Genomic DNA, 22,640 nt, shown 5'->3' with positions numbered 1-22,640 from the left:
GGTCACCTGCCATCCCGCTGTGGGAGTTGGGGGTCGGTAGGTTGCCTCCATGAGAAGAATGTGGCCTTGGAGGGTTTGAGAACTGGTTGTTCCCCTTTGTGGGAGGCAGGATGATCATCTGCCCTCTATGGGGTATGGAAGGGGGGTGTCAGTGGCTTTTCCCATCCCACAGAGAGGTGCATGCCACCCACTCACCATGGGGTGGCGGTGAGGGGGGCTATCTCATTGTCCCTTTGTGGGGGGTTGTTGATGGGGGTCTCTTACTGTCCCTCAGTGGTGGGGGGTGACAGCACTGTCATCCTCTGTCAATGTCCCCTCTGGAGGGCAGGTGTCGGGGGGGCTCTGTCAATGTCCCCTCAGTGGTGGGGGGTGGTGGGGGTCTCTCTCAAAGTCCCCTCAGTGGTGGGGGGTGGTGGGGGTCTCTGTCAATGTCCCCTCTGGAGGGCAGGTGTCAGGGGGGCTCTGTCAATGTCCCCTCAGTGGTGGGGGGTGGTGGGGGTCTCTCTCAAAGTCCCCTCAGTGGTGGGGGGTGGTGGGGGTCTCTGTCAATGTCCCCTCTGGAGGGCAGGTGTCGGGGGGGCTCTGTCAATGTCCCCTCAGTGGTGGGGGGTGGTGGGGGTCTCTCTCAAAGTCCCCTCAGTGGTGGGGGGTGGTGGGGGTCTCTGTCAATGTCCCCTCAGTGGTGGGGGGTGGTGGGGGTCTCTGTCAATGTCCCCTCTGGAGGGCAGGTGTCGGGGGACTCTGTCACTGTCCCCTCAGTGATGGGAATGGGAGACTGTCGCTGCCTTTTCTGTGGGGGATCCCACCTAGAGGGCCCCGACCAGTAACGCCCCCTCATCTGAGGAAGGCAGACAGGGCGTGCACCCTCCACCCACTGCCTCTTGCGGGCAACGCCCACCCCTCCGCTTTGGCCCCCATCCCGGGCTGATGATTGGTTCTCCCTGATCCATGCCCCGCCCTTCTGGACGTCTCGCGAGAATCTCGCGCGTAGGGAGGGAGGGGGCACCCAGCGCGAGACCCAGGGACAGCTCGAGAGGGACGGAGTCAGCGCGAGATTCCGTGGCCAGCGCGAGGCAGAGGTGCGGACCTGAGGCAACCCAAGTGTTCCCCCCGGTCTCGAGGTGAGCGAGGCCCCCCGCTGTCCCACCAGAGTAGGCTATGGGCCCCCCCTCACCTCCCCGAGTTTTCGTGAGAGTACCGGCCCCTTCCGTGAGTGACAAGCCTCGTCGGCCAATCGGTACACCGGGCATCTTGGAGTGATGGGCGCCGCAACCAACAGCGTCCGGGAATGGTGTGGTCACACCCCTTTAGGGATGGGCGGGGCTCAGGGTTGCTGGAGGCTCCGAGGGGCCCGGGCGGTGGCTGGTTGGGGGGGGGGCCCGGCCACGGACAGCTGGTTGGGGGCGTGCAAATGTCTGCTCGTGAGGGGTCCTGGGCTCCTTAGTGGCGGGCTCTGAGTGCTTTGGTTTGGGGGGTTATGAGGGGACCCGTGATGAGAAGGGGTTCTGGGCTGTGCCGTTGGGGGTTCTGGGGGTCCCTATGCAGCAGGGCTGTTCTGGGTCAGCAGGTGGCTATGGGGCGGGTCCTCGTGCAGTAGGGAGATCCTGGCCTGCGTAAGGGCTTGGGGCTCTCTAGTGAAAATGAGTGAGTTAGGGAGATGGCAGGCTTGGGGGTAGAGGGGGCTCATGGGATTGGTAGATTGGGGGTGTCAGAAAAGCAACTTGATGGGGTTCTAGGATAATGCTGAGACTAGATATAGTGGGAATAACCCTTTAGCAGCCCCCCTCTTGGGAAGTGTATTGGAAGGGGTTGACTTCCCCCATCCCCAGGCAAGTTACATCAGTTACTCTAAATATCAGTAGGGTAAAAACTTAATATTTAAATTGCACAATCTTTGTGTGTGTGTATATATAACTACAGTTATTTAAGAAAATATATATATATTGTGCAATTTAAACATTAAGTTTTTACCCTACTGATATTTAGAATAACTGATGTAACTTGCCTGGGGATGGGAGGAGTCAACCCCTTCCAGTACACTTCCCAGGAGGGGGGAGTGTGTGTGTATGTATGTATGTATGTATGTATGTATCTATCTCACTGTTAAAGTTTGGGCTTCCAAAGTCTATGAGAACTTGTTGAAGCAATGAGTGTTTAATCCATTACTGCACAATTGCTTCTCTTTCACTTACATACTGTGGTAGACTAGGTGACAGTTTCTAGTAAATTAGAACTATTAAACAAACTGGCTCATTTGTCAAAAGGGTTTCATCTTTATTGCTAAAATTAATTGGGCCCCATTTTCTTTCCTTACCCTAAAAGAAAAAGACCAACAGGTTAGACTTTTCTTACATGAAATATTACATGAAAATAAAAATACTTGTTGATGCATAGAAAATCAGCATAGATTAATCAAATAAACTTGATTTTTTAAGACCAGACTCTGCTGTAATTTACACACTTCCACTGCGATCCTTCATAACCTCTTTCCATTCTCCTATCTGTACCTTTTTCTATGCTGCTTTCTATGCATGGAATGCCATCTCTATCCCGGTTCTGCAGGTAGTTACTGTCTCCATATTCAGGTCCCTTCTAAATACTAAATTTTTCTATGAATGAATTAATAAAATTACATGCATACTTTCTCTTGGCTCTTCAGCATGTCTTGTTTCATCATTGTGTTTTGTGGGGTAGGGACTTTTTTCAGTTTGTCTGGTACAGCATCAAGCACATTGTTAACCATAACCAATAGCACTATGCAAAGGGATTGTATGGTGCTTTACAAACTATATTTTAGTGAACGGGCAATAATTATATTTATATAGTCACTTGTGGTGTGGAATGCAGCAGCTATTCTGAATCACAAATTCTATAAAACAGTTATTTGACACAAATTAAGAATAACTTCACTGGAACAAAGGGGATTTTATGGGGGTAGAATATAATTGCCCAAGTTGGAATCTTGTTATTAGCAGGGTTAACATCCCTTTTTAAAAAAAAAAAAATTGTATTTGGCTGCTTTCATATGAATACATATTAACCGTTTATCATTCTGGCCAACCATAATCAGTTTCATGGCTGTAGTTTAACCATCACTGAAGTAAAAGAAGGTTGAACTGATGGAAGTTACAGGCCATAAATGTAGATGTAAAGTTTGTTGAAGTATGGTTAACTGTACTTGTATCTGCAGTAGCCTCTTTAGAGAGAGGGTTCTTCATTTGGACCAATTATTTCTAATCCCAGAATCTGATTGGGAGTAGAGAGGTGGAAAACCAGTCTTTCTGTTTCAGAACTGTGAACAAACAGGTATTGGATGAAGCTATCTTGTTCACAGAATCCTAGTTTACAAAACCTGAAGGGCCATTGAATTATACAAATTTGTTCCATTTTCACAGTTGTACTCAAGCAAAGACATTTGGGAAATGTCAAATTTTCTCTATATTTCAGGTGATAAATTTAGAGCGAGAAAATGTATGTTGTTTAATCATAGCGTTAGAGCAGGAAAATACCTTTCAGGATATCTGGTCCATCTCACTGGCCAGTGCAGGATTAATCCATTCTATATTTTCTTGAGACAATCCAGTTGTAAATGTCTCAAGCAAGAGGGTTTCTTTGTGGAGACTATTCCTGCATCTAACAGATTTAACTTTTGACAACTTTATTTGTACTTAGCCAAGTTTTGCGTTAAATTTATGCCATTATTCTTGGTTATACTTGTACAATGCTCCTTCTCCCTCACTGGCATTCACTCTTCAAATAATTGTAGACAGTTTGTGTCCATCTTAGTTGTCATTAGCCAAATTACACATGTAGCTACTTTAATGTTTCTTCATAAATCAGTCCCTTAAGTGACTTTATTGCTCCCCCCCCCCAATGTCCTCCAGTTTGTCAGTAGTAAGTGCTGATATTGGGTTGCTTAGAGCTGAATAAAGTTCACATCAGAGGTTTAGAGATGAGGACATAACCTTTTTGCTCTGGGTCACATTTTTTCCCCTTCCTTATCACATTACAAACTCCTGTCTAATTTACTGTCCACTATCACCTCAAGTATCTTCTTCCTTCCACCTATGATCTAGCTTACATTTCCCAGAGTATTAAATGCATTTATTTCAAGTTGAATTTCTTTTTGTGCATGCCCTTATTTCTAATGTTTCTAGATTTCTTACTGTTTCTTAGTTCTCCCTGGTGTTTGCAACACCTCCCAGTTTAGGGGTATCTGAATTTCTCTAATGCTCTGATTTTTCTCTTCTTGCCCCATCATCCACATTCTACATAGTGTACAAAGATGTCAAATGAAAATGAACTTCATCTTGACTCAGCAGTGCTCTTCCTGGTGCTGCATCCAGCTTGGTAAATTGCAATTATCATTAACCTTTTTAAAATCTGGTTGAAGGACTGCAGTTAGTCTGTGTGACAATGTTCTTATGAAGCTAATTTGGAATTGCTGTAAAATCCATGTGGCGTGACTCCTACTGTGATGGGGATTGCAAAGGTATGCAGTGCACAAAGTATTGGATAGCAACATATTGAACTGATTTGTATTGTCAATTTAATTATAGTGGTTTACAGTGAACTTAGTTCTTGTGACACATGGTTATAAATTCAAAAATGTAAGCATGATATGGGAGGGAGTGTTTAGCAGTTGGGATTCCTGGGTTCTCTTTACTGGCTTTGTCACTCTAGCCATGTGATACTGGGCAATTCACTTAAGCTCCCTGTGCCTCAGTTTTCCATAGGTAAATTAGTTCTAATACTCATCTTTGTAAAGTGCCTTGTGAGCCTTTTGTCGGGTGAAAGGTGCAATAAGTGCAGATTTGACATTGGAAATGTTGCTTTTAAAAGTTTTTAAATGGAAAAATAAAACAATCTCATTTAAAAATCAAACTTTTTTGATTGGATTTCTTTATTTTCAGATCTCTTCTTAATAAGGGTCATAGTGGTGGTTGGGAAGGCTGAGGAGGATAACCCCAGAATGGGCAAAGTGAGTTGACTAGAGTCTGAGGTTCTCAGACTGATGTATAGGGAAGTTATTAACTCTCCCCCTACTTGTTGCTCAACTTAAGAGATGAAGTGCTAACGGATATCAGGGAACAGTTGTGTGAAGGAAACTAGATCTCTGTTCCCAACCTCCTTTGGGATGTAGAAGGTAGGTTGTGAATCTTACCTGTTGTGGGTGATGGGGGTAGGGGATACGAGCAATCAACAGTAGAGTTCTTATGGAAATATGTAGCAGTGATTGGAGTTTGCTACCATTTGGGACATTTCCTTGTTCACATTCAGTAGTTGGCTCTTCATGGTAAAAAGTTTTAAAATTCCTCAGTAAAACTTCTTAGAGAGTATCATTCTACAGGTCTCCTGGTGTGGCAGGTATGTGCAGCATGTTCATCTGAGGACTGCAGTATTTGGATTCCATATTGGAATGATGTGTAGAATCGTATTTCTATGTGATATTTTGCTTTACGTGCTACTTAGCACTTGAACTTTTCCAGGGCAAGACACTTAAGGCCATATTTTCAGAACTGCTCCTATCCCATTTAGGCACTTAAATGAAATGGACATATTTTCAAGCGTGACTCCCAGTGGGAGCTGCTGGGTGGTGAGTTCTTTTGACAGTCTGGCCTCATGAACCTAATTTTTCAAAGATGTTGCGTCCCTTCTGCTCTCACTGACTTTTTAAACGTAGAGCAATTCCTTTTCTTGTTTTTTTGCTTTGAAGAAACTCCTAATATGGTGAGTCGACTAATTTTTCAACATTTTAAACTTCAATTAATAGTCTCATTTCCTTTTGAATTAATTGCTAACCTCAACTTCCAGCATTTTATGTTTGTTGCTGAAATGTTAGATCATAACATCTGTGTTGAACTTTTGTCTTGCTGACATATTTCCCATGATGTGTCAGTTAAACAATTGCCAGTGAATCAGTGGCCCCTTTGTTCTGCTCTTCCCCATTTCCCTTGATATAGCAAACTAGGTCTGAAATAATTAAGGCTAGTCTATGCACAGAATTGCTCTGGTTTAATAAAGACGTTCTTATTTATTGATTTTATTTTATTTTTTTTAACAGATTTAGTTAAACCAGTACAAAGGCTGTGTGGACAGCATAAATTGCTTCAGAACAGGTTGAACTAAACAGAAATAAGGTTAAGTCCACACTGTGGCAGCACAACTGCTGCTGTGTTGCTGCAGCACCGCAATATAGGTGCTTCTTATATTCATGGAAGAGGGTTTTTTTTTTGTTTTTTTTTTCCCCACTGATGTAGTTAACCCACCTCTCCAAGAGGTATTAGCTAAGTCGACGCAAGAATGATTCCTTTGACCTAGCTGCGCCTACAGTGGGGATTAGGTTGACTGCACATGAGAGACAGGTTTTCACACCCCTAAGCAACGTAGCTAGGTGGATTAAAGTTTTAGGTATAGACCAGGCCTAAATGTCTATGTAGAGGATTGTGCCAGTTTAACAAAAGAGGTGCAAACGTGTGTGGGGCCAACCCCTTAGCAGCAGCATTTTTGCAGAGGGGAAATAATTCACTCTAGAAGACAATGTGTTTTACAGGTGCTAGCTTCACAACTATTAGAGCTTCTGGCATCAAAGTCTCATCTCTAAAGTAGTGGATTAAAGTTCATGCCCTAGGGTGACTCCTCATTTTTAAATGCATGGAGATGGGATGGTTCTTAAATGTTAATAGGTAACAATTTGCTTTTGCTGTAGTTCTTTTGAGAGAAAAGGAGGACTTGTGGCACCTTAGAGACTAACCAATTTATTAGAGCATAAGCTTTCGTGAGCTACAGCTCACTTCCTCAGATGCATATCGTGGAAACTGCAGCAGGCTTTATATATACACAGAGAATATGAAACAATACCTATTCCCACCCCACTGTCCTGCTGGTAATAGCTTATCTAAAGTGATTTCCAGCACAAATCCAGGTTTTCTCACCCTCCACCCCCCCACACAAATTCACTCTCCTGCTGGTGATAGCCCATCCAAAGTGACAACTCTTTACACAATGTGCATGACAATCAAGCTGGGCTATTTCCTGCACAAATCCAGGTTTTCTCACCCTCCACCCCCACAGGAGAGTGAATTTGTGTGCGGGGGTGGAGGGTGAGAAAACCTGGATTTGTGCTGGAAATCACTTTAGATAAGCTATTACCAGCAGGACAGTGGGGTGGGAATAGGTATTGTTTCATATTCTCTGTGTATATATAAAGCCTGCTGCAGTTTCCACGATATGCATCTGAGGAAGTGAGCTGTAGCTCACGAAAGCTTATGCTCTAATAAATTGGTTAGTCTCTAAGGTGCCACAAGTCCTCCTTTTCTTTTTGCGAATACAGACTAACACGGCTGCTACTCTGAAACCTGTTCTTTTGAGAGAGAAATTTAGCTTAATTCTTTCTACAAGTTCATATTTTTCCCTCTTCCGTAACTGTTCATCATGGAGTTTCTTGCATTGTTCTCTGAAGCATGTATTCTGTCCATTGTTGGACAGAACACTGGTCTGCACTGCAGTCCCAAATGGGCTGTCATAAGCTAGAGAAGGAGCAACACGGAATTGAACCCCCAGTATGTAGTGAAGTTCCCTAAAGAAGGCAACGTGGTATGATTACGGATTGCAGATAGCAAGTAGTGCTTCAGCTCATGTTTCATAAAGGGAGATGCAGCTCTGTTAGGAAAGCGCTGCAGTAGTCTGGAATGTAACTCTCTGCTGTCCCACCCTTATGTGAAAGAATAAACTGGTGGCAAAGTACTGCTGCCAGCCATTACAAGCTGATTCATGAGAGTAAACAAAGTCTCTCTACCAGTTACAGGCCACATTAGCCACTGGTATTACCTTCTTATTCATGATAAACTTACAGTGCATCTCTTCCAGATATTTTCTGTGTACTTTTTGTGAGGCAAGAGAGGTATTATAGTATTGAACTGTGCTGAAGAAAAGTTTTTAGGTTCCTTTTATCTGAAATGCCAGTTATGAATGGAGCGTCAAGAAGTGTTGTCGTGAGGCTCCCACTTTCAGTGCATTGTGAGGGTGTGCTCCCACAGAACCAGGATTTGCTATGTCATTGAAAGTTAGTTCCTCGGATTTTGCTAGCCTGCCATGCTCACAAAGAATATTTTTCAGCTCTGTGTTGGCAAGGGTAAGGAGAGGAAATGATTCTGTTCTGAATACCACTGTTACTTTTTTTTTTAAAAGCTGCTTAAGGCCTAGTCTGCACTTAAAACTTATAATGGCATGGCTATGTTGATCAGGGATGTGAATAAAAACACAACCCCTGGTGACAGAGCTAAGCCGACAAAACCCCCAGTGTAGGCGCAGCTATGCTGACAGAAGAGGACTTCTGTTGGCATAGCTAATATCATTTAGGGTGATGGTGTTCCTACACTGGCAGAAAAACTCCTCCTGTTGGTGTACGCGGCATCTGTACTAGAGAGTATGGTGGAATAGACTCTGTAGTGTAGACATAGTTTAAGGTGGAACATAAGCTTTTTGTCTGATAGCAAAAGCTTTCACTTATGGTGGCAAAAAATAAAAACCTACCACAGTACAACCTTAATTATCTTACTATACTGGGGGATATTGAATAATTTCAGATAACTGAGGCATTGAATATTTGGGAGGATTTCCACTATAGTTGATGAGACATAATTCTGTTTTGGGTATTTGAGGGTCAGATAATCAGGGTTACACTGTAGAAGTACTTAATGGTACTGTTTTGGGGATTCTCTTCAGGGGTAATGTTTCACTGTCACCTTCCCTGCCCTCAAGTTGAAATATAACACATTTGGGCAGGAAAAACTTGAGTAACTAATCTGCTTCTAATAAATTTAAAAGTTTGTCCTTGCTGCATTACTTATTGCACTGGAATCTGAAGGTCAAGTCTACTCAACATCTCCTATTTGGGATGTATAGTCTAGATCAGATATAGAAAGATGGTTGTTTTAAAATTGTCAACATTGTGACAAATTTAATTAGAAGGAGAAGAGAGGCAGGTGAAGTCCAAATATAGTACTAAGTACGTCACTGGTAGTATCTAGGTAGATGTACGTTTCACTAATTTAAACTGCTTAATTCTTGACTTGTGAAATCTGACTCCTTTATAGGGGGTGCACAGATAGTTTAGGTCCAGGATTTAGTATTTAAATCCAGGCATGGTGAGTGTCACAAACCAAATAAAAATAAAAGTATTTTACACTTCCATAAACTTCAGTGAAGTTTTTCCCATGCACTATTGCAAATCTAAACAGAACTAGATTCACCAGTCTAGTTTTAAACTAAACAATGTTCAAAAAGTAAACAGTGAAGCATAAACTAAAACTTAAATTCCATCAGTTTTAATAATCTGAGGTAGTTCTAATAACCCAATATGCTATTTAGTACAGGTGTGGATATTTTTCATAATAATAGCATGACAGTTGATAACTTTATTCATTCCTCTTCAACCAGAAGTTCACTGCACAATGTACTTTGGTGAAGAAATGCATATAATCTTTGTTTTATTTCTTTGTTTTGAATCTCTGCAATTATAACACAATTGTGGAATATGTAAACTTTGATAATCCATAGGATGCTGTTATCTAACTTACATAGTGCCTTTCATCCGTAAGGATTCCAGATCCCCTCTATAGGTAATCACTTTGCTCCCTGCTAAAAGGTAGCTCCTTCTTAGGTAAACTGCAGCAGTTGTTTAACACATGCAGCAACAAACCTGGTCTCTAGACATTGTCTTGTTTATAAATGGAGCATCTCTTGCACTCCTCTGTGAGCACTATAGCATCACTTTAGCTCCCCATGCATCAAATAATCCACACTGTAGAATTTGAAGCTGAATACATATAAATGCCCACATATGTTATAAATAAAAACAGGCAATGTTTTAGGTGGGTGCGGGGACATATTTTCACTTAATGTTCACACGCATACAACTGCCTTATGGCTTCACTTAACTCCAACTCTCACACTGTGCAGTCAGGTCTAACGTTTAACAGTAGTTTTGTCCACAAGTCACTTAAAACTGGTTCTTATGGTAATATGCTATTTTCAACTTGGGAGAGCCTCTACTATTTAGCAAGACCCTGCCTTTACCCTTCTTAGCAGTTGTCTAAGGCACAGATAGTGATTTCAATCTAAAGGCCAGAGTCCAGGGGTAACATTTTCAAAAGCTTTTAAGGATATGTCTGCACAGCAACTAGATGCCTGTGACTGGCCCATGCCAGCCAACTTGGTCTTGCGTGGCTTGGGATGCGGGGCTGTTTCATTGCTGTGTAGACTTTTAGGCTTGGGCTGGAGCCTGGGCTTTAGGGCCATGTGAAGTGGGAGGGGCCTAGAGCCTGGTTCTCCAGCCCAACCATGGAAGTCTACATAGCAATGAAAGAGCCCCTCAGCCTGAACCCTACAAGCCTGAGTCAACTGGCATAGGTTAACTGAGGGTGTCTAGTTACTGTCTAGACATACCTTAAGTGACTTAGGAATCAAAGTCCTGTTTTCAAAGGTTGCTTAGGAGACTCACTCTAAGTCTACACTAGAGAGCTTACAGCGGCACAGCTGGACCAATGCAGCAAGAACTCTCCTGTAGCTGCTCTATGCCAAAGGGAGAGAGCTCTCCCATGGACATAATTAACACCTCCTCCCCCCCCCAACGAGCAGCGATCGCTATGTTGGCGGGAGAAGCTCTCCTGCTGACATAGTGCTGTACACACTACCATTTGTGCTGGCGTAACTTATGTCGTGCAGGGATGTGGGTTTGTTGTTTTTTGTTTTTCTTCACACCTCTGAGCGACATAAGTTTTGCTGACATAAGTGGTAGTGTAGACGTGGCCTCAGTCCTGTTGACTTACATTGAGACTTAGGTTCCTAAGTGCCTATAAGTCAACAGGACTGAGGCCACGTCTACACTACCACTTATGTCAGCAAAACTTTTTTGTCGCTCGGGTGTGTGACACAGCCCCTCCCAACAAGTGACTCAAGTTTTGCCTGCATAAGCGCTTGTGTGCACAGCACTATGTCTGCAGGAGATGCTTGCCCACCGATGTAGTTACCGTCACTCATTGAGCTGGTGGTATTCCGTTGATGGGAGAGCTCTCTTCCGTCGGCATAACGTGGCTACATGAGCGCTCTTCCAGCGATACTGCTGTATCGGCACAGCTGTAAGCTTGTAAGTGTAGACATGGCCTAAATGACTTGTGAAAGTGGGATGCAGGCTCCTAAGTCGTTCAGGCACTTCTCATAGTTATCTCTGTAATAATCAGTAGGCAGCACTGGGTCTCTTACATTATTTTTCTCCATTGTTCTTGCAGTTGTAATATAACTGCATGTGAATCATTTCTGCCCCAAATATTCTAGATGTCTTTCAATAGATGAACTTTAGTGTACATAAGGACATGCCACAGCTAATGACATAATCTCAGCCTTCCCCTGTATTTGTTCAAGACCAGGGTGTTGCTTAGGTGGTTATGAGTTCATTTTGAAATACCCTTTTTTAAAATGTATTTGTCTAGTCTGCAGGAAGCAGTGCCAAAGTTTCTAACTCTGTGACCTCTATATAGAGCACCTTCTGCAAAGGGTTACAAGGAGTCAGTGGGTCAGCATGCTCAACAGTTGCAGTCTAGTCTTAATACATCAAAATCAGTAATATGAGAAGCAGGTAAGCCACTAACTTTAGATTTTTAGTGAAGCCTTGTGCAGTGTCATTTTGGTTTGATGTTGGATGGCTAGATGCCTTGGATCTCCTTGACTTTTGTCAGCCTGGATTCAGACCTGAGTTCAGCACAGTCTGGTTATAAAAAGATCTGGGGTCCATGCTCATAATGTTAGATCTAATCAGCTTGTTTGATACCATTGATTATGAGGTGGTTTTGACTTGGCTGTGACTTCAATCAGAGTTCATTTGGGCAACTACTTTTCAGACCTGTATCCTTCACCTGTTACTTGAGTTCACTGTAACATAGAGATTGTACTACTGCAAGGCATGCTACATAGTGGTACTCCTTCAATCAATGTGGAAACGAGCTAGTGGGTTGCTTCTTCAATAGAGGTTTCTTCTATGAGTGCTTGACGCCAGTGTTCTGTGAATTGTACTTTCTGGGGAGGGAGGCAGGAATTTTGGAGTTGAGTATTGTCCCCCACTGATAAGTGCACTAGAGGTGGTCTTTCTAATTCTTCTGGTTTGGGAAATTGATGACTTGCTGTTGTGGTTAGGTTAGATTTATTTATTTATTTATTTGGTTTATCAGAAATATAAATAAATGACACTAGGCAATTAATAATCCTTACCTAACCCAAGTTAGGTTTGTAGGCATTTGGAAAGCAGTAATTGTTATAACTTACTGGATTTTTGCAGTTGGGATCCATGCTTTCAACATAAAACCAGGTTGGAATGCCTTTGGCTTTAAAACATTGAACTTATGAGGTACATGTAGGACACCTTGCAAACTGTTTAGCCATGTACCTGCATTGCAGGTGAGTTCCTTATTGACTATATGATTAGCACTTATGTCCCCTGGAGACTGTGGTTGTTCCAGATCATTCTAGCTTGCACATATGCTCAATGGCTTTACAGACACTTGTTCCTTTTGTATCTTTTTGTCAATTTCTTTCATTACTAAATCTTTTTAAAAAGAGAAACTTAGATCTTATGTCTTTCAGTGTCCTTACTCTGTGCTGATTATATACCTGATTCATTATCCCTTATCTTACGCTGATGCCCAGGTGCACCCATAAGGCTTCCACTGATGCTTCAAATGCCTTGCTCTGTCTCTAGCATTGAAGTTTCAACTCATGTCCACATTATAATCTTTTTGTGGTTGGGGTGTAATTTCTTCTTATGACGTTTTTATCTTGGTAAGTCCTAGGATAGAGGCAGCTTTAGTGGCAAAGAAGTGCTTTTGCCAGCATAACTTATTTCATTCAGGGAACTGGTTAGAAGTTCTACAGGCAAAAGCACTCTTGCCTGTTTAAATTGTGTCTATGCTAGGAAGATTTGCTGGTAGAGCTACTGGCAAAGCTTTTCTAGTGTAAACTAGGCCTCGTGTGACTGGTGCATTGGGTCTGGAGGCCATATTATTCCTTTCACTGGAGCTTGTTTTGTTCTTGGCTGAAATATGCTATTGATGCTTCTCTCTCATCATCCTGCCATAAATATGTTAAAAGAAAAAGGAGGACTTGTGGCACCTTAGAGACTAACCAATTTATTTGAGCATGAGCTTTCGTGAGCTACATCGTATCCGATGAAGTGAGCTGTAGCTCACGAAAGCTTGTGCTCAAATAAATTGGTTAGTCTCTAAGGTGCCACAAGTACTCCTTTTCTTTTTTTTTTCTTTTTTTTTCTTTTTTTTTTTTTTTGCAAATACAGACTAACATGGCTGCTACTCTGAAACCTGTCATAAATATGTTGAATGTCTTTGCAGCTCATAGTTAACAAAGGTGTATGTGAGGGTTGATAAACTTTAACATTTCACTTCCCTTCAACCCTCATTAAATAGGACCCAGTTTGTGCTCTGGATATTTAATTTGTTACATTATAAGCTTCCTTTAAGCCACTTTATAACTGTGAATTATTTTGCTGACGTGGAAGGTCTTTCTCCCGATGGCAGTGATTTTAGTATAGCATGAGTGAACACCAGCCCCTCTTCTAAATTTTAGAAGGGCAAGGTTTTCAAGGTCCTCAGGCCCATGCTGGGGAGGAGACGGCATTAGCACTGTACGCCAGAGCTTCTGGGCACCAATTTCTGTGCATGCACACAGAAAGGCATAATTTAATGGGAAGTCGTTGGACTTTGCTTTCACCCTGCATTATAGGGTAACTTGGAATAATTTGTTAAATACCATGTGGCTGTTGGAGATTTACCTCAAGTAAGTTTCTTGCCAATATTCCAGTTTATACAGTTGGGTTTGCTTTATCAAGTTTATAAAGTGTCAGAGTGTTGTGCCTCTAAAGCAGATTTTATAGCATTAGCTTTTGGTTTTCTTTCCCAGATGACAATTTAAAGCTTTCTTGCAGCTTTTCTGTTACAAAGCAAACATTCCCACTCCTTCCCCCACACCCCAAAATAACTTTAAATTCAAAGCATACTGCTAGCAATAGTCTATGCATATTTACCTTAGGTTCTGAAGTAGACTCTTTCCCAGAAAAACTTAAAAACTGTATGAGGATGTCTCTTGGTGTGTAACATTTAATGATGAATGGTCAGACTTCCAAAGATACTTCATGAGATTTTCAAAAGCACCTAAGCAGGTTAGGCACTGTCTCCGATCCAGAGGGTCTGGTCCATGCCCAGCATGTAACCAGTCCTTTGGGTGGGACCCCGTTAGTGTGCTAGGCCATTGTCTTTCATTTGTTGTGTTCTGTTCCAGGCCTGAAGCCTAGTGTCTCTAGTCTCAAATACTTAGCCTGATCTCCCATGTCCTAGGGAGAGAAGAAACTCTGTGTCTCTGTCTCCCCCCGTGCCCCCTCCCCAATCCCCTAATGTGTAGCTATGCCAAGGTGGTAGGTACAGAGTCATAAAAATACTTCAGGAAATTCCTGTGTTTGTCACAGGCACCTAATTCCACAAAGTACCTAATCTGCATGTTTAGGTGCCTAAAATACCTTTTGGTAAATCTGGCCTGAAGAGATCATGGGTGAAATCTTCAAAACTAAGTCTCATTTTAAAAAGTGACTTCAGTACTTAGGAGCCGAAGTCCTATTAACTTTCAGTGAGAGTTAGGCTCCTAAGTGCCAAAATCACTTTTGAAAATGAGACTTAGGTGTCTTTGAAAATTTTACCCTATATCGTGATGAGCTACAGTGCTTTTGAGTATTATTGTAGAATAATACAATATTAACCCACGGCAATGTGGTGATGTAGACAGGGCTGAGAACTGAACTATGGGCAAATCCCGAGGAAGGGTTGGCAGTCACTTATCCTATATTTTGTTTGTGGATCCTTGCATGTTGCCATTCTAATCTCCCAACCTGCCACCAACATATTCAGTGCATTATGCACTGAATGTTCATTTTGGTCAGAAAGCTTCAGGCAGAGATCTGCTAATCAGTATATTTAAATAAACAAAAACAAAAAGTACTTCTGGAACTCTCTCAAAGCAACAGGTTTCCTTCCTTGCGTTGTAGTGGGAAATCTTTTACTATTTTCGACACTTCCCCTAGCTTTCAATCTTACACTTCCTCCTTTTTTGGATAGCGACGTAGAAATGTCTGTTTTATTTTTTTGTCTCACTTATCACAGAGTAATTCCTCCTTAATTATAGTAAGTACTACACTTTCCACATTCTAGCTCCTGTTGGTGATCATGGGTTCTGCATTTGCTACCAGTTTACCTACATTTTTGTATATTCCATTGTAAGATATGTGCCGAAGTAAAGATTCTGTGTAGCCGTCTATAACAATCCAGTTTGTTTGTGGTTTTATCTGTTTTTCACAGTACCAGTGTATTGTCTTTTCTTAGGGATTGGCCTAAGAAAAACATCATTAGCATTTCTATAGGCTTGTTTTTATCATGGGTTTTAATGTTGTTGGCATGACTCCCAGGTCCCAGCAAAATAACTGGGATGGCCTTGCTACTCAGTGTGAGAATCAATCCCATATAACTTTTTATGAGATTTAACTAACTCCTATCTCCATTTTTAGGCTTCTGGCATGCAGTAATACAGTAGTGAGCCATAGGCCCAAAGCACCATATTCTGAGAACATGATTTATCAGAAAGATAAAATAGAAATTTAGACTTATTATAGTATCCATGTTACATCTTATAAAAATCACATGAATGTACCTTGGGTGGGCTGTTTTTTATATAGGTAGGCAGCGTTGTAGCCATGTCAGTCCCAGGATTTTAGAGAGACACGGTGGGGGAAGTTGGGTCAATAAAAAAAAAAAAAAAAAATTACCTCACCCACCTTGTCCCTTTTATGTAGGTAGTATTGTAAGAACACTATTTCTAGCTCAGCTTTCCTGACAGTCAAGTTTTGTTGTGCCTCTGCTCTTGCAATAGTTCAAGTCAGGCTCCTATATTTTATAAAAGCGGTTTTTAAGAAAACCCTTAAACCCCTTTATCTGAAAGAGTTGCCTATTTAAAGTGCTTGGGACAACTGCAAACAGGTTCTCTGCTGAACTGCATATCAATGTAAGGATTTTTTTTTTTTTTTACCTGTAACTTTCTCATTTGCTTGCTATGAAGCTCTTTGTTTGATCTAAGCGTACTCCTTTTCTCTGAGCCTGTTCCTGCCTGTCTAAGTCTGATGTCCACAATGGATTTCAGCCTTGACTGCAACTGCTCCGTTCTATAGAGTACTTTTTATTTAACATAATCCTTTGTTCATACTAGTACATGTCCTGCAGTAATTCAGGAAAGAGTAATCCCATTGTACAGTTTGGACTTCCTCAGGCTAAAGTCTCCTCTGTATTTGCTTGCTACTAGCGCTAATCCTCTGGTTGTTCTCCCAGTATGTATCTGTGTGTCTCTTTCTGCCTCCACCTCCCCAGCCATTCCCTAATCCCTGTTTCTTAAAATTTAATTAAATGTTTAATATCTTGTCTGCACATAGTGCCTTTCATTTATGAAGGTTCCCCAGATGCTGTTTATGCACAACACAAGTGATAGATATATACAGCCTCTGTGGGAGGGAGGCCAGTAGCCAGTTGGTTCATAGCACCCCTGGATAAGAGTATGAGGAGGGGAAATTTTGACCAAGGACATCTGGGCAACTCCCTACTTCTAGAAAAAGTGCCTAAGGATCTCTAAAGTCCCTGCTGAGGACACACAACTGGAGTTTCTAGTCTCCTCCTCAAATACAGTTCTTTGGAAGGGTGAAGGGCTAAGCCAGCCCTCCTAAGATATAAAATTGTAGTCTTAGGCCTGGTCTAAATCTAAAAATTAGATCAACCTAGCTATGTCACTCAGGACTGTGAAAAATTTCACACTGTGGTTAGGTCAACCTAACCCGTGGTGTAGATGCAGGTAGGTTGATAGAGGAATTCTTTCATTGACCTAGCTACTGCCCCTTGGAGAGGTGGATTAACTACATTGACAGAAGTGTTTTTTCCATCAATGTAGGCAGTGTCTATAGTACAGTGTTATCGCAGCATAGCTGCAGCACTTGAGCGGTTCCACTGTAGCGCTTGTAATGTAGACATGGCCTGAATGTCCCTCGTTAGGTGTCTCAAAGCCAGTGCTTAAACCTTCTAAACTGTCCTTTCCATAAATACAGTGTTTAAGCAGTTACATTTGTTCTTGACTCCCCTCAGTTCTCCAACTTTCTAGAATTGTATGCTGCAATTAGAATAATAAATTCACATTAAAATACCTGTTTTGCATCATTGATTCACAAAAATGAAACCAACTTTTTATTGAGGAAAAAAAACATTGCTAAAACTGCCTCAAATAAATATGATATACAGGGAATGAAGTTTATAATTGTACCTGTATTAATTCAAAACAAACTCTCAACCCAGTCATACCTGCAGCATGCCCTAATTTGAAGGGCTTAGTTTAATTTATGGCCAGATTTCACTCTTAGCACATTCTTCCTTCCCACATTCACATAGGAAAAAGAAAGTTGTTAGAAGTATATCTTACAGTTCATTCTTCTGTTTCTTTCAGCTTTTCCCCACTGATTAAATCCCACTGGGTCTTGCTCACACATTTAGGGTTAAAGTGATTTCCATACTCGGGATTGGATTTCCTCCAGGTCAGACTGGCATGACCCTTTGGAATTTTTCACCTTCCTCTGGAGCAGGGGTGGCCAACCTGAGCCTGAGAAGGAGCCAGAACTTATCAATGTGCCTTGCCAAAGAGCCACAGTAACACGTCAGCAGCCCCCCATCAGCTCCTAGCGCCTCCCACACACCAGCAGCTCTGCTGATCAACGCCTACCCCTCCCTCCCCGCACCTCCTGATCAGCTGCTTCCTGGCGTGTAGGAGGCTCGGGGGCGGGGGAGGAGCGAGGACGTGGCAGGCTCAGGGGAAGGGGTGGAGTGGGGGCAGGGCCTGTGACAGACCCAGGGGTTGAGCAGTGAGCCCCCCCAGCACACTGGAAAGTTGGTGCCTAGACAAGGAGCCGCATATTAACTTCTGGAGAGCCCCATGTGTCTCTGGAGTCACACATTAGCCACCCCTGCTCTAGAGCATGGGGTGCAGATCACATGGTAGGATCACCTGCATATATCTCACCTAATCAGTTCCCTGCCATTGTGCAGGCCTCTGGCATTGGTACAGCTTGGTCTTTCCTGTTCTTTGCCCGTAGCACACAATAGTTGAATCTCCGGAGAGCTGTACTACTTTGGTCTATTTCTGATTGTTGGAGTTGGTGTGGGGGTGGCTGTGTGGCGGTTAGCAGCCTGTGACATACAGGCAGTCAGACTAGATAATCTGGTGATCCCTTCTGGCATTAAACTGGTGATAAAGCTTCCAGCAAGCAGGTCTCTAAGGCCTGGTCTGCAGTTTTATATTGATATAACAATTTCAGTTAAGGGTGTGTGATGATTGCTTTACTGACATAGTTAAATTGGTTCAGCACAGACATGTTTGTACTGGTGTAAAAGGTGCCTTCTGTATCTTCTAAATGTACAGGAATAAGTTATACCAGTGTCTATAACTGTGTCCACACTTGGGAAGGATTGTACTGATGTAGTTAAAACCCAAAAATTTTTGTGTGTAGAAAAGCACTTGTTGAGATCTAGGCTGTTAAGACTAATGGGCCCCAGGCATTCTTGTAATAACAGTAGTCACTGGCAGTGTACAGTGCAACAATATAGCGATATTTTTAGAGCATTTTTCATGCAAACAGTGTTGCCCAACATTCTACAGCGATAAATCATGACCAGAGCATTTCCATCCTGGTACTGAGGCATGAGAGGGAGAAGGATGTTCTTAGCGAAGATTTGATGAGATGGAGAGATACAAGGAAGCTTTTCTAAGTGGCAGGAGTTGTGTAGGTTCTTGTATTGTGCTCATCACCATAGTATCTGAGGGCCTTCCAGTAGTAGATTAAGTAATGTGACTAAAATGTTTGTTCTCTTATCCTTTCTCCAGGCGGGAGAAGTATGTGCAGTTGAGTGTTCTGTTCTGGAAAGTTTTAAACACCCACCCACCCTCCTTAGAGAAGGCAAGGTCAAAGATCTGCCTGGTATTTAGAGTGGAAGGTGGTGAGGTTTGTGATGGTCTTTAGTTCCTGTGAGAATTCATTCCACAGTCTAGAGCTGGCTCCCAAGAAAGCTCTGTCTCCTGCAAATTCAGGCTTTATCTTTAATGTTAAAAGAAAAGGAGTACTTGTGGCACCTTAGAGACTAACCAATTTATTTGAGCATGAGCTTTTGTGAGCTATAGCTCACTTCATCGGATGCATACCGTGGAAACTGCAGCAGACTTTATATACACACAGAGAATATGAAACAATATCTCCTCCCACCCCACTGTCCTGCTGGTAATAGCTTATCTAAAGTGATCATCAAGTTGGGCCATTTCCAGCACAAATCCAGGTTTTCTCACCCTCCACCCCCCCCACACAAATTCACTCTCCTGCTGGTGATAGCCCATCCAAAGTGACAACTCTCTACACAATGTGCATGATAATCAAGTTGGGCCATTTCCTGCACAAATCCAGGTTCTCTCACCCCCCTCCCAAAAACCACACACACAAACTCACTATCCTGCTGGTAATAGCTCATCCAAAGTGACCACTCTCCCTACAATGTGCATGATAATCAAGGTGGGCCATGTCCAGCACAAATTCAGGTTTTCTCACCCCCCCACCCCCATACACACACAAACTCACTCTCCTGCTGGAAATAGCTCATCCAAACTGACCACTCTCCAAGTTTAAATCCAAGTTAAACCAGAACATCTGGGGGGGGGGGGTAGGAAAAAACAAGGGGAAATAGGCTACCTTGCATAATGACTTAGCCACTCCCAGTCTCTATTTAAGCCTAAATTAATAGTATCCAATTTGCAAATGAATTCCAATTCAGCAGTTTCTCGCTGGAGTCTGGATTTGAAGTTTTTTTGTTTTAAGATAGTGACCTTCATGTCTGTGATCGCGTGACCAGAGAGATTGAAGTGTTCTCCGACTGGTTTATGAATGTTATAATTCTTGACATCTGATTTGTGTCCATTTATTCTTTTACGTAGAGACTGTCCAGTTTGACCAATGTAAATGGCAGAGGGGCATTGCTGGCACATGATGGCATAGATCACATTGGTGGATGTGCAGGTGAACGAGCATCTGATAGTGTGGCTGATGTTATGTGGCCCTGTGATGGTGTCCCCTGAATAGATATGTGGGCACCGTTGGCAACGGGCTTTGTTGCAAGGATAAGTTCCTGGGTTAGTGGTTCTGTTGTGTGGTATGTGGTTGTTGGTGAGTATTTGCTTCAGGTTGTGGGGCTGTCTGTAGGCAAGGACTGGCCTGTCTCCCAAGATTTGTGAGAGTGTTGGGTCATCCTTTAGGATAGGTTGTAGATCCTTAATAATGCGTTGGAGGGGTTTTAGTTGGGGGCTGAAGGTGACGGCTAGTGGCGTTCTGTTATTTTCTTTTAGGCATGTCCTGTAGTAGGTAACTTCTGTGCCAGAGAACAAAGTTGTTGACTAGTCTTCATTACAGATATAACCAATTAGTTCATTTTATCATCCATTTATCATTGTGTCAACAGACTTAGGCTGTAGTGTAGACATAGCCTATGTCAGCATAATTTATGTCACTTAGATGTGAATAAACCACCCCCCTGAGTGTCGTAAGTTACACCTACATAAGCTCTCGTGTGCACAGCTCCTGTGTTGTCAGGAGAGCTTCTCCTGCCGACATAGCTTCTGCCACTCGCAGAGGTGGGTTTTTTATGCCAACGGGAGAGTTCTCTCCCTTCCGCATACAGCGTCTTCACCAGATGCGGTGCAGCTGTATCTGTACAGCTATAGCACTGTACGTTATAGACATGGCCTTAGTCATTGCATGCATTTTTATGATTTATGTATGCATGGGTAATTGTAACTTTACTTATTGCTTTTAATAAAATTTGTAGTACAGATAAGTCATTGTACATGGATAGCGACCCCACACATACTTGGACTTCGTGTGTTCCTAGAGTCTCCAAATTTGAAAAAAGCACCAGAGGTAATGTTCTCTCTGAGCTTGAAACTGTAGCAAGAAGAGCTGAACCCATGGTGGTAGTTAACAAATTACTAAATTCAATTTAAATACAATAAAAAAGCTACATGGAGCTGTCGGCTATCGTTTCGCTACCCTGACCCCAGACCACTGAAAATAAGGACACAGCGTAGACATTACCTTATTTTGTTGATTTGAGGTGATACTCTGAGAACTTGATTTGATACTCACTGGGAAGCCAGCGGAGGACAGGGTTGATGTGTTTGCAGTATCCCGTGTTGCTGAAAGTGCTTCAGCGTTCTGTACCATTGGAGTTCTGTAGCACTGAAGACTTCATGCCCAGATCTATTGTATAGCTGTAGTCCAGCCAAGAGGTGATGAAGGTGTGACTAAATGAAGCCAGATGGAGTCTTCTAGACAATGAGAGAGAGCAGAAAAGAGACAATATTGTGTCTGCAAACTCTTCAAAAAGTTTTCATCTGCCCACCAGCATTACCTCTGTCTTCCTCAGGTTCAGTTTCAACCAGCTGTTCTTCATCCATGAGCTGATCTTGTTCAAACTCTGGGCTATCTGGTCTCGGTAATGGAGTGGTCATATGTGATGACAGGTAGAGTTCTGTCATCTGCCTATTCTTGGTATGACAGGTAGTCCAAGTCCTCTGACCAGTTCATCTAGTGGCTGCATGTAGATGTTGAATAAGACCAGAGAAAGAATTAATTCTTATGGGACTCCACAAGTGAGGGGTCTAGTAGTGGAACTGCTGTTTCCCATCATCACTTGTTGGGTGCTTCCCTCCAGGAAGAATTCAAACATTTTAGCGTATTATCCTGGACCTCTGCCACACCTCTCATGGTTGACAGTGTTGAGAGCTGCAGAGAGGTCCAGGAGGATGAGAATGACCATCTGCCCTCTGTCCGTTAACAGGAGACCATCTGTTAAGCCACCAGTTCCAGGTCCTGGACTGAATCCAGATTTTCTGGTCTAGGATTTTAACTTCAATTAAATGAGCTTGAAGTTGGCCTTTGGGTAGCTTCTCTGAGCTTGCTCAGGAATGGAATTTGATACTGGGCGGTCGTTGGCCAGAATCAATGTATCCAGGATTGGTTTCTTCATTGTTGGTCATGCTATTGTGTGCTTAAAGGAGAAAGGGAAGATTCCTTCCTTGAATGGCGCATTAGGTATTTTGATCATGAGTGGCTCCGGTTGCTCATGATTCTCCTTCACAAGCCAGGAAGGGCATGGGTCAGATGCACAAGCCCTGGGCTGAGAATCCTATAGATTGGGGAGTCAAAGGAGTGCTTCAGGGTTGGGGGTATGTGGCATTTGTACATATGAAAAGAAAGTTGTCTTCTGTACAACTATCCACCAAGAATTAGATCGTAGTCCCCCTCACAACAACTATGATGTTGCCAACAAAAACCACTGACTCGCTCTGTGACTGTGGGCAAATGACTTAAACTCCCTGCCTTGGTTTTCCCATCTGTAAAACCTGGATATATATTGAAAGCACTTTATAGATCCCATATTCGGAGAGGCTCAGTTATTTCACAC

The 22,640-nt window shown here is 42.7% G+C and overlaps 1 protein-coding gene across 2 annotated transcripts in view; it reads left to right on the top strand.

The window, feature by feature from the left end:
- Positions 1-1,007: 1,007 nt before the first annotated feature.
- ATF7 (activating transcription factor 7) overlaps positions 1,008-22,640 on the top strand; it is a 108,702-nt gene continuing 87,069 nt past the window's right edge. For both annotated transcript variants that reach the window (XM_084610077.1, XM_084610078.1), the window contains exon 1: positions 1,008-1,121. The gene's annotated coding sequence lies outside the window, so the exon portion shown is untranslated. The remainder of the gene's footprint in view (positions 1,122-22,640) is intronic.

This window comes from Lepidochelys olivacea (genome assembly GCF_965140295.1).
Source record: "Lepidochelys olivacea isolate rLepOli2 genome assembly, chromosome: 20".
NCBI lineage: Eukaryota > Metazoa > Chordata > Testudines > Cheloniidae > Lepidochelys > Lepidochelys olivacea.
The sequence above is the reverse complement of the archived record's forward strand: the minus strand, read 5'-3'. Positions and strand labels throughout refer to the sequence as shown.